This window comes from Symphalangus syndactylus, chromosome 4 (assembly GCF_028878055.3).
Source record: "Symphalangus syndactylus isolate Jambi chromosome 4, NHGRI_mSymSyn1-v2.1_pri, whole genome shotgun sequence".
Classification (NCBI taxonomy): domain Eukaryota; kingdom Metazoa; phylum Chordata; class Mammalia; order Primates; family Hylobatidae; genus Symphalangus; species Symphalangus syndactylus.
The window spans coordinates 113223955-113236435 of NC_072426.2; the positions used below are offsets into that span (position 1 = coordinate 113223955).

General features: G+C 44.5%; 1 protein-coding gene and 1 long non-coding RNA gene across 5 annotated transcripts in view; one reads left to right on the plus strand and one right to left on the minus strand.

Moving 5' to 3' along the window:
- Nucleotides 1–12481, minus strand: part of MAML3 (mastermind like transcriptional coactivator 3) — a 441377-nt gene that overhangs the window by 20002 nt on the left and 408894 nt on the right. The window lies entirely within an intron of this gene.
- On the plus strand, nucleotides 315–5091 carry LOC134736496 (uncharacterized). Its single transcript, XR_010120552.1, has 2 exons — nucleotides 315–1106; nucleotides 3442–5091. It is a non-coding gene; the product is annotated as an uncharacterized lncRNA (long non-coding RNA).

The following is a 12481-nucleotide window of genomic DNA, read 5'->3' on the forward strand; positions in this document are numbered from 1 at the left end:
CGATGTCCCATAGAGAATCATTGGGGCAAATAATCCTGTGCCCTGATTAGATTGCAAAGCTGCACTTTCAAAAGCAAGTCAGGGTGCTGAGTTGCTTAGGTTTCTATTGCAAAGTTTCCTGCTTTGGAACAAAATTCTCAAAATTTTCAGAGGGTTGCTCAGGTCAGTGATGTTTGCAATGCAAACCCAAGAATTCTGAAAGGAGCCCATAGCCGAAAGGAGCCAATTCTTTCAGGACCGACTACTCCAGTTGCAACTGTGCTGTGGAGGCTGAGGAGCACCCATGACTGAGTAAGGGTGAGTCCCCTATAATGCCCTTGCTAAGGGGAGCATCAGACATCCCTAGGCTTACAAGTCCCTGGTGTAATAAGGTGAACTATGGAAAGCTATGATTTGAGGAAAGTTCCCTCTGACTGAAAGAGTTCTTCAAATATGAAGAATGTAACACTTATGGGGCACCTACTCATTGCAAAACACTCTACTAGGGGCTTTCACCTGTATGTTTAACTCATTTTGTTGATTTTTTTTTTTTAAGCCCGAATTTCTGAGAGGTTAAGGAACTTGTCTGATGTCCCACAGCTGGTGGTGGCGTCTCTGGGATTCTGACTTTTCCACTGACCATAACATGCATCTGGTCTAAATTGAGCAGACCACCCAGGAGGATGTTGGAGTAAAAAGAAATGAGAAGGGGGTGGGGAGAGGAATGGGCATAGAATAAAAAGGTAGAAACCCTTGGGATCAAAGGATGCAACTGAAAGAGCACCAAAATATGCATCATTTTTTTTTTATATGTTGCCTGCTACCCAAAATTGGGATGCCTCTGTGGTATCAACTTTGACATTTAAAGAAAGGGCATAAGATTAGATCATTCAACCATAAGTGGAAGGAAGAAACAAAATAAAATAAAACCTTAGAATTCCCTTTGAAGTTGATCAGGTGTCAAGGCAGTGATTTGATTTTCTTTTACAAACTTTCTTTTTCCAGAAAAATTTTTACTGTGGGTTTGGAGAGGTGTTTACAATAAATTCATAGCAGAGCTCCAAAAGGGCCCACTCCATCTAAACTCCTCTGTCTCAGCAGATTATTGAAGAAGATTGGATTAAAAGGTTTGTTTTGTGATGCGTGATGGTTGTGTCCCCAAGATGACAGAGTTTGAGGCAGAGTTCATCAATTTAGGAGGCTTATCACTGAAACAGCAATAACTTGGGGCCCAATGCGAAGGCTGCTAAATGGGTTCAGCAAAGCTCTTGGTTCAGCTTCTAGAAAGGAACAGTGTACATTGGGGGAACCCCACAGGCCTGGGTAGAAACTCAGCTCCACCATGGGCCCAGTGACTGGCACATAACAAACAGCCTGTGGTGGTTATTCTTACTGCCGAAACCTCTTGATCATGCAGGGCATCCTTCAGGGTGAGGGAAGTGCTGTGTTTCTGGCTCTAGCTTTAGCTCCTAAAATAAAGGGGAACAAGACTTGTCATGGCCAGGCCAGGCATGGTGGCTCATGCCTGTAATCCCAGCACTTTGAGAGGCTAAGGCGGGTGGATCACCTGAGGTCAGGAGATCAAGACCAGTCTGGCCAACATGGTGAAACCCCATCTCTACTAAAATACAAAAATTAGCTAGGCTTGGTGGCGTGCACCTGTAGTCCCAGTTACTCAGGATGCTGAGGCAGGAGAATTGCTTGAACCTGGGAGGCGGAGGTTGCAGTGAGCTGAGATTGCACCACTGCACTCCAGCCTGGGCACAATACAGCGACACTCTGTCTCAAACAAACAAACAAAAAGGTCTTGGTCCCCATTATTTTGGGAGCTAAATGCTTAATTGATACGGCAATTATTTAAAAAATATAATTATTTAAAAATATATAAATTGCTGATTCCTTCCTCTGCTTCCCAATTGCTGGGGAACATATGAAAAACAATGCAGAAAAGTATAGATAGAAAAAAAAAGTACAGAGAAAAAAAATGGAGAAAAGTATAGATAGAAAAAAAGTATACAGAAAAAAGCTAACACTCATTTTTAACACTCAAAGGTAACCACTGTTAATATTTTGATGTGTTTTTATATTTCCTCCCAGTTTTATCCCAGATGCAATAACATATTTTTATGCTTATGATCATGGTATATACAAAATTACACACACCTACTGATTCTTAACTAAGTAACATGGGAGAGGTAGGAACTTCTAACTTTCCAAATGCTTCCAAGTGATCATTTCCTGGCAGGATGATATCCTTATGGCATCCTTCCTGGCAAGGCTTTTAGCTTCTTTGGGACCAAGACTATGAGTCTTCCCAGTATCCAGCACAGAGCTAGGGCCACGGCTGCAACAAAATACAGATTTACTGAACTCAACTGACTAATTGGCTGGAATGAATTCTAGCCTAAACCAACATCAGGTATAACTGGAGAGGACAAAATGATGGCCCTATAATGGACAGCTTCCCCGAGCTCCTGAGCTGACCCTCTGCTGAATGCTAAAGAAAGGGTTAAAGTTGGCAGTCCAGTGCAAAATGTGAGAATGCCACCAGCCACAGGAAGGTCAGCCTTTCAAGGCCATTTTTTGCAGGGATAAAAGCAACAAAAATACCATTTGTCCTTATCAGTGCTTTGAACATAGTTACCATAAGTCCCTCCAATGGAAACACAACTTTGAGAGTTATGCTTTTCGTCTGCCTTTGATGTAAATTAGAGTCCTTTTTATCCCTTTCTTGTGATTAATTCCACCACCAAAGCAATTCTCAATTGGTTAAAAGTTCATTAGTGTACAACAATAGAAGCTTGATTAAATAAATTATGGTACATCCATACCATGAATACTAGGCAGCCAATAAAAATCATGCCTCCTTAGACTATCTAATCACATAGAAACAAGCTTACTATATATAGTTAAGAAAGGTAGGGGAGGAAAGCAGTTTCTTTTTTTTTTTTTTTCTTTATGTCCTCAGGTGTTAAACAAACAAACAAAAAAAGCAGTTTCTAAAACACTAGCCACTGGATAGTCTTGTTAGACAAGAATTATATGGGATTTTTATTTTTATGCTTTTTCAAATTTTATATTATGAATATATATTACTTTTAGTATTATTTTTAAAAGCTTGTTAAGAATAAGGCTAAACTATTATGGAGTGAAATGTAGAGTTCAAGAGGGGCCCAGGTTACGTCTGGGACCTGGACTATTTCTCTCTGAGCCCACCTTACGCTCTAGAGGGTGTAACAGACATGCTTAAGTGGCAGGTCCCCTTTCAAAACCTGTACATGGCTTCAACAACTGGGCTTGGATACAGGTTCAGCAACTAGGTCGACTTTCCATTGCTGCCACAAAGAGCTCCTAAGTCCCAGAGGAAAGGTACTGACCATCTTCCAAGAATTCTTTGGTCTACCTGGACAAGCCTGCTCTCTGTGGCACCACCCAGCTCTCTATGGCTTTTCTCTGTCTTAGGCTTGAAGCGACAGTGCATGGCCAGAACCAGCCAGACCTTTGGAGTTCAAGAACTCGAGAGGTGGGTGAAAACTGCCATTGCCTCCACAGACTGTCTTCTCCCTTGGAGCTGTAAGAAAACCTGAGTCACCAGGGCTGGGAAACCTGCACCACTGAGACGAGCACAGCCTCTGCCAGCATGCAAGTGGCCGCTGTCAGGACACATGGACTGAAAGTGGTTTGTCAGCTGCTCCATTAGGTTTTTTTTACCCATATGTTTGCTACCTTTCTTTCCTTGATTTAAAAATAGGGAGGGGGAGCAGTCTCAGCTGTCTTCAGCTGCTAGGGAGATTTTTTTCCCCTCCTGAGCTACTGTTTCCCCCAACCCGAGCCTTTCTCTCTTATTGTACCCACCCTTTCTGATGAAGTCATCAAAGCAAAGATTGCATAACTGATGCATAGGCCTATCTTGTGTTATACTGGGAGACAGGCCAATGTTTCCATTAATAGACAAGAGCACCACCACGCTGCCAAATGGAGCTCTCTGCTGCAACCACTACAAGACAGGAAGAAGGGAAGGGAAGCTGAGTGCTCAGGGAAGGCTGTGGAGGGAAGGCAAGGGCACTTCCGCCATCATCTCCAGAACCACCACAGCCTTGGGAGGGGGGCTGAGAGAGATCAGTGCTGACTGCCTGAGACGATCCCGTCCACGGTGTCCCCATGTTCTTCCTTCCTTCCAGAGGCTGTGAGAGGGAGGGCCCATGTCAGCCTGCTCTGCCGGTTTCCCGACTGCTAAACCTGTCTGTGGGAAGCCGGGTTTGACCATGTGATGCTGAGGCTCTGAGAGGAGGGCTGCCCTTTTCCCCACCCTCGGCCCCCATTCCTATGAGTAGAAGCCTGCCCAGCTGCGGTGGTGGGGTCTGAGGAGGCTAGGACTTAGAGCAGGGAAAAACACAAGGAAGCAGAAAGAAAAACAGAAACACTTAGAAATCTGGGATTGGTACTTCTCCTTATGTAAAGATTGTGGCTGACGACCAGCTTCTTAGAGGAAGCAAGTCTAGGAGAAGGGCTCATACCTGGTCCGTGATGGCCTATGGGGGATCAGGGCATAAGACCACCTGACCCTGGGCCTTGCATCCGCAAGAACCTTGAGTTTAGATTTTTAGACATATTCTTCAAACAAGGTTTTACATATACAGTCACTGAGAAATCCTGAGAGGATTGAAAAATAGCATCTATTTTACAGCTTTAAATTGTGCCCTGAGCTGAGCGTGGTGGCTCACTCCTGTAATCCCAGCACTTTGGGAGGCTGAGGTAGGAGGACTGCTTGAGTTCAGTTCAGGACCATCCTGGGCAACAGCAAGACCTCATCTCTACTAAAAATAAAAAAATCAGCTGGGCATGGTGGTGTGCACCTGTAGTCCCAGTTACTCAGGAGGCTGAGGTGGGAGGATCGCTTGAGCCTGGGAGGTTGAGGCTGCAGTGAGCTGTGATTGTGCCACTGCACTCCAGCCTGGGTGACAGAGTGAGACAATTCTGCCCTGTTATTAGATCGGGCTGCTCTAAGTCCATTATCAATCAACATTCTTTATACGTCCTGTGTTTATTTTGTGCACAGTGTAATTGCCCTATGCTGTATTTTTAAAAATAAAAACATTGCATTTAAAAAAAGCCCTATTGTCATTTCTTCATTTTGTAAATATACCTGAGACTCCAACAAATAGAAATGGCTCAAGTATTTTCTTAACCTTGAGAAGACTTGGAGACACACAGGCAGAAAAGGAAGTTTAGAAAGAATATAGCACTCAAAGAGGTCTAACACAGCCCTTGACTCCACGCCACACATACACATGGTAACCTGGATAAAGGACTCTGGAAACAATGAGAAATCATCTTCTCTACAGATCTTAAACTTTTCTTTTCTTTTCTTTTTGAGACAGAGTCTCGCTCTGTCAGCCAGGCTGAAGTGCAGTGGCATAATCTCGGCTCACTGCAACCTCCGCCTCCCGGGCTCCAGCAATTCTTCTGCCTCAGCCTCCCTAGTAGCTGGGATTACAGGCGTGTGCCACCACGCCTGGCTAATTTTTGTATTTTTAGTAGAGATGGGGTTTCACTGCGTTGGCCAGGCTGGTCTTGAACTCCTGACCTCAGGTAATCCACCCGCCACGGCCTCCCAAAGTGCTGGGACTACAGGCGTGAGCCACCGCGCCTGGCCATCTTAAACTTTTCACTCTCTTTAATCAGAACTCTTCTTGGGAAGCATGATTCAGCAGAGCTTGGCTTATAGTAGGCGCTCATAAAGGTTTGCTCTCAGTATCGTCCCTATTAGTAATGAGGAAATTAGAAACTTTAGGTGGGGCCTATATTTTCAGCTCAGATTTTGTTGGTTCTTAATGGTCACTTCAGTTCCTCAGCTGTGTGGAGGAAAATATCCCTGTTTACAAATGACCACTTTTGCTTAGGATAAAAGTTAAGTTGGTAGCTGAATACGAAACGAGACCCTAGAATAAACATTCTTTATACGTCCTGTATTTATCCTGCGCACAGTATAATTGCCCTTGGGAAGTTGATGGGAAAATTTAGTGAGGAATGAATCCACCTTTTTTACTGTAACAATAGAGGTCTTCCAAGATGGGGGTTATGCACCAAATATTTTTTGCCACCTATCCCTTCTAAAAGCATAAATATTTTTGCTTAAACATCTGGGATGTAGCACCAGTTTCCTAATTTCTTTCCACCAGAAACTAAAGCCAAGTCTGACCTCCTTACCATGATATCCCCTCAAATGGCCACTACCACCCCCTCATCTTTCCCCAAAAGCTTTCTGGGGTAATTTCTCCTCTAGCTAGTTGACTTCATACCCACCTTCACTCTGCTTCCCAGATCCAGGCGGGCTGCTTTACAGCATAACCACGATTCACATATACACGTCTCCACCTAAAGTTACACGCCTCCTTTAAGAGCTGCTGCAACCATGACCACTTCTCTCCAAGGTGACTGCTTGTGGGAGGATAACATCAGAACAGGAGGGGCAGGGTGATTAATGCTGGAGTAGGACAGGGAGATCTAACCTGCTGTTCAGGAGACTTGTCAACCTGAGAAAGCTCCCTGGACACTAGGTATCCTGTTTCTGGTCTTCCTTCCCTTTGGACCATTTCTCTAATAGACACAGTTTCTTGTACTTTGGCCCAAATAATTACTTTCCCCTTTGTGTTTCTGTTTCCCTTTATCCTCTCCCCCATTTTAAGAATACACAATTTCTCAATCAGCAATTATTAAACCCTTCTCAAGTCAACCAAACCTTTTCTGGAAGCTGACACTAAATAGACACGGCTGTAAACTTGCTGAGGAGTGGAGGAGGGGTGAGTGGGGATGAGAAACCTGGAAACTGAACTTGAAATCTGTCTCAGATCCTAAGGATGCCACACGGGGAAAAGCCAGCCAGCGTGAGATCCTTTATTTTCCTTAGGTTCTCAGGGGATAATTTGTACTGAAGGCCTTGAGAACACTACCTCTGAATCATATTTAGAAGCATATAAAAAAGGTTGACAAGGCCAATCTTGATTCCTTTTTTCTTTGATGTAGTCACAGAGAATTTTGAAGGAAAGATGGGGTCTCTGAGTCCCCATTAATAAATAAAAGTAAGTCCTCAAGGAGTGAACATTCATGTACAGGGTGCTGAGAGCTCACATGTGGAGGGGCCATCCCCATGGCCATAGAGTCCTGCCACGGTCATTGTCACTAAGAGTTGTCACTGCTGTAGTAGTAGGGTCCCAGTCACTCTTAGTACCTCTCAGAGGTTTCTTGGGGACACAGCCCAAATATATCCTGTAGTCAGATGCACAAACACCTTGGGTAGGAACCTAGAGAGGTCTGGAATACTCTGATTCACCTTCTGCTAAGAGACTTAGATAAGGAAGGCTGACTAGGTCAGTTAAATTGATTGCCAAGGTGGCTGACCTAATAGAGGTTCAGGGATCTGGTTTGAGAACATGGAGCCTCAGACCCTTCCCTTCAAGCTGTACGGCATTGTATATCCTTAGTGCCATTTTCAGTTTCAGCTTCCAGATCTTAGAGTTGATTTTTCTTAAAGAACACTCACAGCTAAAACAAACAAACAAAACAAATAAGCAAACAACCCACTTGCTTAATATGATATACCACCCCCCAGGAGCATGGGTTGTGGTTATAGCTTTGCTTGGGATTTTATGTGGAGTAAGTCACTTCATGGCTAAAATGCAAATATTGCTCAGAAAACAAGTATACCTCCCCCTGAAGTCTGAGCACTAGAACACAATGTGTGGCGTGTTCATTTTGCTATTAAAGTTTTCTTTCAATCTGAATATGCATCCCACTTTTTGAAAAACTTTTATTGCTCAAGGAGTCTGCACAGGCCCAGTACCCCAGCACAATGGCAGGGGCTCTGGTGGGACTCTCAGACTCTCAGTGCAGTGCAGCCACGGCCCCTGTCCTGGAGGGAGACTGAAATCCGAGTGCAGAGACTAGGTGCGCTTCACGGAACAGCTCAAAGATGACACCGGCTGGTCAAGAGGCAAGCCGTGTGGCATGTGTTCTGTTTCCATTTGATTTCCATAGAGTCAGGCCGACCAGACCCGGGATGGGCGGAGCGGTGGCATGGCATAGAAAGAGGCCCAAATGTGGATACAAGGCACATGAGTTCTAGGCAGTGTTTGAACTGGGGCAAGTCACTGAACATTTCTAAGCTTCAGTATTCTCCTTTATGAAATGAGGAAGCCAGTCCAGGGATTCTCCAAGGTTTCTACTCGCTCTAACATTTCTCTGGTTCCACTTGGAAAGAGCTTCATGGATAAGCAGGGACTTGAGTGAAAGCCTTGATGGAAGTGTAGATTTGGATTTGAGTGAGAAGAGAAGGAAGGAAGGAAGGAGAGTGGCCACCTGCAAGGAGGGAGGTGGCCACCCAAAGCTGGGGTGTTTGCTGGGATGTGTAAGAGGAAAGCTTCGCAGGGTGGGACTGGCCATGGACAGGTCTGCATGCAGGCAGATCCAGCCGACTCGACCACCGGCCATCAGGAGCCACAGCAGGTTCTTAAATGGAATAAACGCTGAATGCATTACTTTAAGGAGATTAAGCTAGTGTCAGGTAAAGCAGAGATTAGAATGGGGCTGGATCAAGAGAAAAGTGAGCAGGAAGGGTTGGGAGGCAGCTATGGGGGTAATCCCATCAGGAGGTGAGGGGAAGCTGGCTGAGATTTGGCACTTGACTGTGGGAACTGAAAAAAGCCAAATGCACTTGCCAGGCATATTCCTGCAAGAATAATAATTCTCATGTGCAAATATCTGGGGTCACTTTCCGGTCTGGGGTCCCACCTCCTCCCACTCATTTCTTGTCTCTATTATTGTGCTCTGCCCAGCCCACACGGCTACCAGAAACCTGGCAGAGATATAGTGATCCCTGCTTTAAAAGCAGGTAAAAATAATGCTAGTTTTTCTGGCCTTCCCTATTTTTAAAAAACTAAATTTATTTAAATGTGAATTTAGTATACAGGATTTTAAACATACCACTTGGTTTTTGACAGGGAGTAGAACAGTAGGTATATACTGTGAATATTTCCAAAGCCCTCACAATACATCCTGGGGATGAAGGAAAGATGGCAGGCAGTAACAGGAAATGTGACCACAACAACTTGGAGAAGAAGAAACCTTTTGGTTTTTGTGCTTCCTTAACTTGTTTCTCCAACTTTCTCCTGCTACTAAATGTTTCATTCACTCACCTTTTTTCAAGAAGGCCTGACAAGTAATAACGAAAGTTCTATGGTGGCCCAATTAAAGACTTTTCATGACAAGTAGACTTCATAACAAATGTGATAACTAAATATTTCCTAAGCATAAGCTCTCGGTTGGATTTTTGATTAAAAAGTTAGAAAATCACTCTTGGTCTTATTGCTAAATCTTGTTTGCAACAGAAATGGTATGTTATATTTTTATAAGATAATTAACATTGCATGTGTTCCACTAACCTTTTAAATCTGAACTAGTGATGATAATAAGAATAATTTCTAACAAAATAATTCATCAGTACACAACCAGTTGGACTGTTGAAAATTTATGATTGAAGTTAAGAATACCTTGGTGGTTTCAGGTAAAAACATGTTTTATATCACCAACTTGGAGGCTAAGTGTCTTCTCTGAGAAAATGAAAAATCTTCCCTTTGAAAATTTTCCTACCCCTTATCAAGACAACAGAGGAGAAGCAGATTTCCTGGTCCACAACACTCTGAAATTACCACTGGGCTCTGGAAAATGGATTGCTTCACCTATTTGTTCTGTCTTCTAATCCCAGGGAGGGGCTGCAAATCTCCCCATCTGTCTCTCTCGCTCTTAGGGCCCCTCGTTGCCATGGTCTTTCCCACAGTATCTAAAGGAACAAGATTCCGCAGACGTTTGACACTGGACCTCTGCAGGCAGCCAATTTGTTTTCCTTTCACCTCCCCCCTTCTCCTCCTCTCTCCCTTTCTAATATAGCATATTCTTTCTGTGCACCCACCAAAAGTAATGTGTCAAACTATGATTATGTTTTCTTTTATTAAACAAGTAGAAGAGAGACCGATTGCTTTCCTTCCTTTGATCAAGTAAAGGTAATAAAAAGCCTAGGGAGAGTCGGGGTGGGAGGGGGTTGCTGGCGTCTGCTGTCCTGGACTAGGCTAGCTTTTGTCGGGGGTTCATCTTAAGAAATTGTGGGCCACCGGCCGTGGCTTTCCTTCATGGCCCAAGGCTTGCAGCAATTGCTTCTCACTGTTCCTGTGTTTGGAACCAACTGAGTCTGTGCAGCCCTTAGTGGTTTCGTTTTGTGCTCTTGGAAAAGCAAAGGGGTTGAGGGTGGAGGGAAGTCCTGTCCTCAGAACGTGCAGGGAAGTCAATCCTTAAATGATGGTTTCTGTAGGGTGGAAATACCAATCTATTTGAACCCTTAAAGCTTATACTAAATCCACACTCTCTGCATCACTGAGGAAGGAAATGTAACTTGAGAGTTTGTGGCGCCGGTGGGAGGAGGGAGAAGAGTGCAGAGCACGGGCAACTTTCCCCCACCTTTTAGACAGAAACTTTTCCTTTAAGCATCTGCATCTCTTTACTTAGAGAATGAATTCTGGGGGGAAGAACTTTAAAAAAATCTTTCTTGTAGGTCAGGTGCAGTGACTCACGTTTGTAATCCCAGCACTTTGGGAGGCCGAGGCGGGTGGATCACCTGAGGTCTGGAGTCCAAGACCAGCATGGGCAACATGGTGAAACCCTGTCTCTACTAAAAATACAAAAATTAGCCGGGTGTGGTGGTGTGTGCCTGTAATCCCAGCTATTCGGGAGGCTGAGGCAGAACTGCCTGAACCCAGAGGGTGGAGGTTGCAGTGAGCCGAAATCATGCCACTGCACTCCAGCCTGGGCGAGAGAGCGAGACTCCCTCTCAAAAAAGAAAAAAAAATATTCCTTTCACACATCATTTGATTACTGATACTTATTAAGAGTAATAAGAATGCACATATAGGCTGGGCGTGGTGGCTCATGCCTGTAATCCCAGGACTTTGGGAAGCCGAGGTGGGTGGATCACCTGAGGTCAGGAGTTCGAGACAAGCCTGATCAATACAGTGAAACCCTGTCTCTACCAAAAGTACAAAAATTAGCTGGGCATGATGGTGGGTGCCTATAATCCCAGCTACTTGGGAGGCTGAGGCAGGAGAATTGCTTGAATCCGGGAGGTGGAGGTTGCAGTGAGCCAAGATCATGCCACTGCACTCCAGCCTGGGTGGACAGAGCAAGACTTCGTCTAAAAAAAAAAAAAAATGCACATATAGAGGTGGTGGGCCTTTGAAAGGGGGATGGGAAAACAATTCACAGGAACACTGCCCATGGTACATTCAGCTTCCAGATACTCACAGGCTCTAAGAGGGCCTCTATCTCTTTACATTGTCCAGGGGCTAAACAGGAAGATGGGAATTGAGGTTTGGGGCACTAGAGCCATAAGAGAAGACACTCCCTAGGCTGGGGTTTCTAGGGCTGGTCACCAAGATGCCTATCACTTTCCTTTCAGGGGCTTCAGAGAAACAGGCTCACACCCCAAAATAGAGTCACTAAGGGATCTGAATACCAGGAGGAGGGTCTAGAAATGGAAAGAAGTGGAGCTCAGATTGAGAACCAACTGCAGAAAGGATCTCTTGTCCTGAACATCAAACCATACAACAAGGGGGAGAGAAGAGGACAAAATGCATCAGTGGGAATGAGTGAAACTGAAGGAGCAGGAGGCTGCTGGGGAAAAGTCAGGCTGAGAAGAGGCCAAGAACAGACCCTGGCTGGGAGGACACTTTCGGCTCAGTCCCCCAAATCAGGATGAGGTTCAGCTTGACCACAGCTGTGCTTTCTATAGTCTATATGTTTCTGGGATAAGGAGCAAAAGCACAATTGGGGTAAAATTTCTTTTTTTGTTTCAGTCTGAATGCAAGTAGCTTTGGAAAGTTGAGCAATTTCAAGTAACTGTTCCGAGGTTTTGAACGGTAGAAAGGCAGGGAAAAGTAAAAGAAGGTCTCGGCCTGACCAGGTATTTTGCCAGCGGCCATTTTCAAGGCCTGCAAACTCAACCCGGCTTTGTTTTGCTGGCCTCCGAAGAGAGCCTCTCTTAGGGGCTCCTCTTTGCATGCACACCATTTTGACCCTGCTTCTTTGGTGAACAGAGTGTCGGCACGATTGTGGCTGCACACGTCCTTGAAGTTCCAGAGGGCACCTCTTCCCTCCCATCTGGTCCCCCACAAACTGCCAACTAAAAACAATCCAAAAGCTCTAAACAGAGCTCAAATGGAAAAAAATATTTTCTTCCTCAGGAAAGACTGGAAATTTCCTCAAATTGAGAAAAGGCAAAGAATGGTTTATAAATGTACAGTTTCTATGTTCACAAAGATATGATATACCCCAATTATATAAAATCATAGCCAAGTTCATATTTGACCTAATGCTTTTGCTTTCCAGGTTTCTTTGCATTAACACAGATTCCAAAAACATGAAATATACATTAAATGCAAAAAAAGTTTTCTCTAAG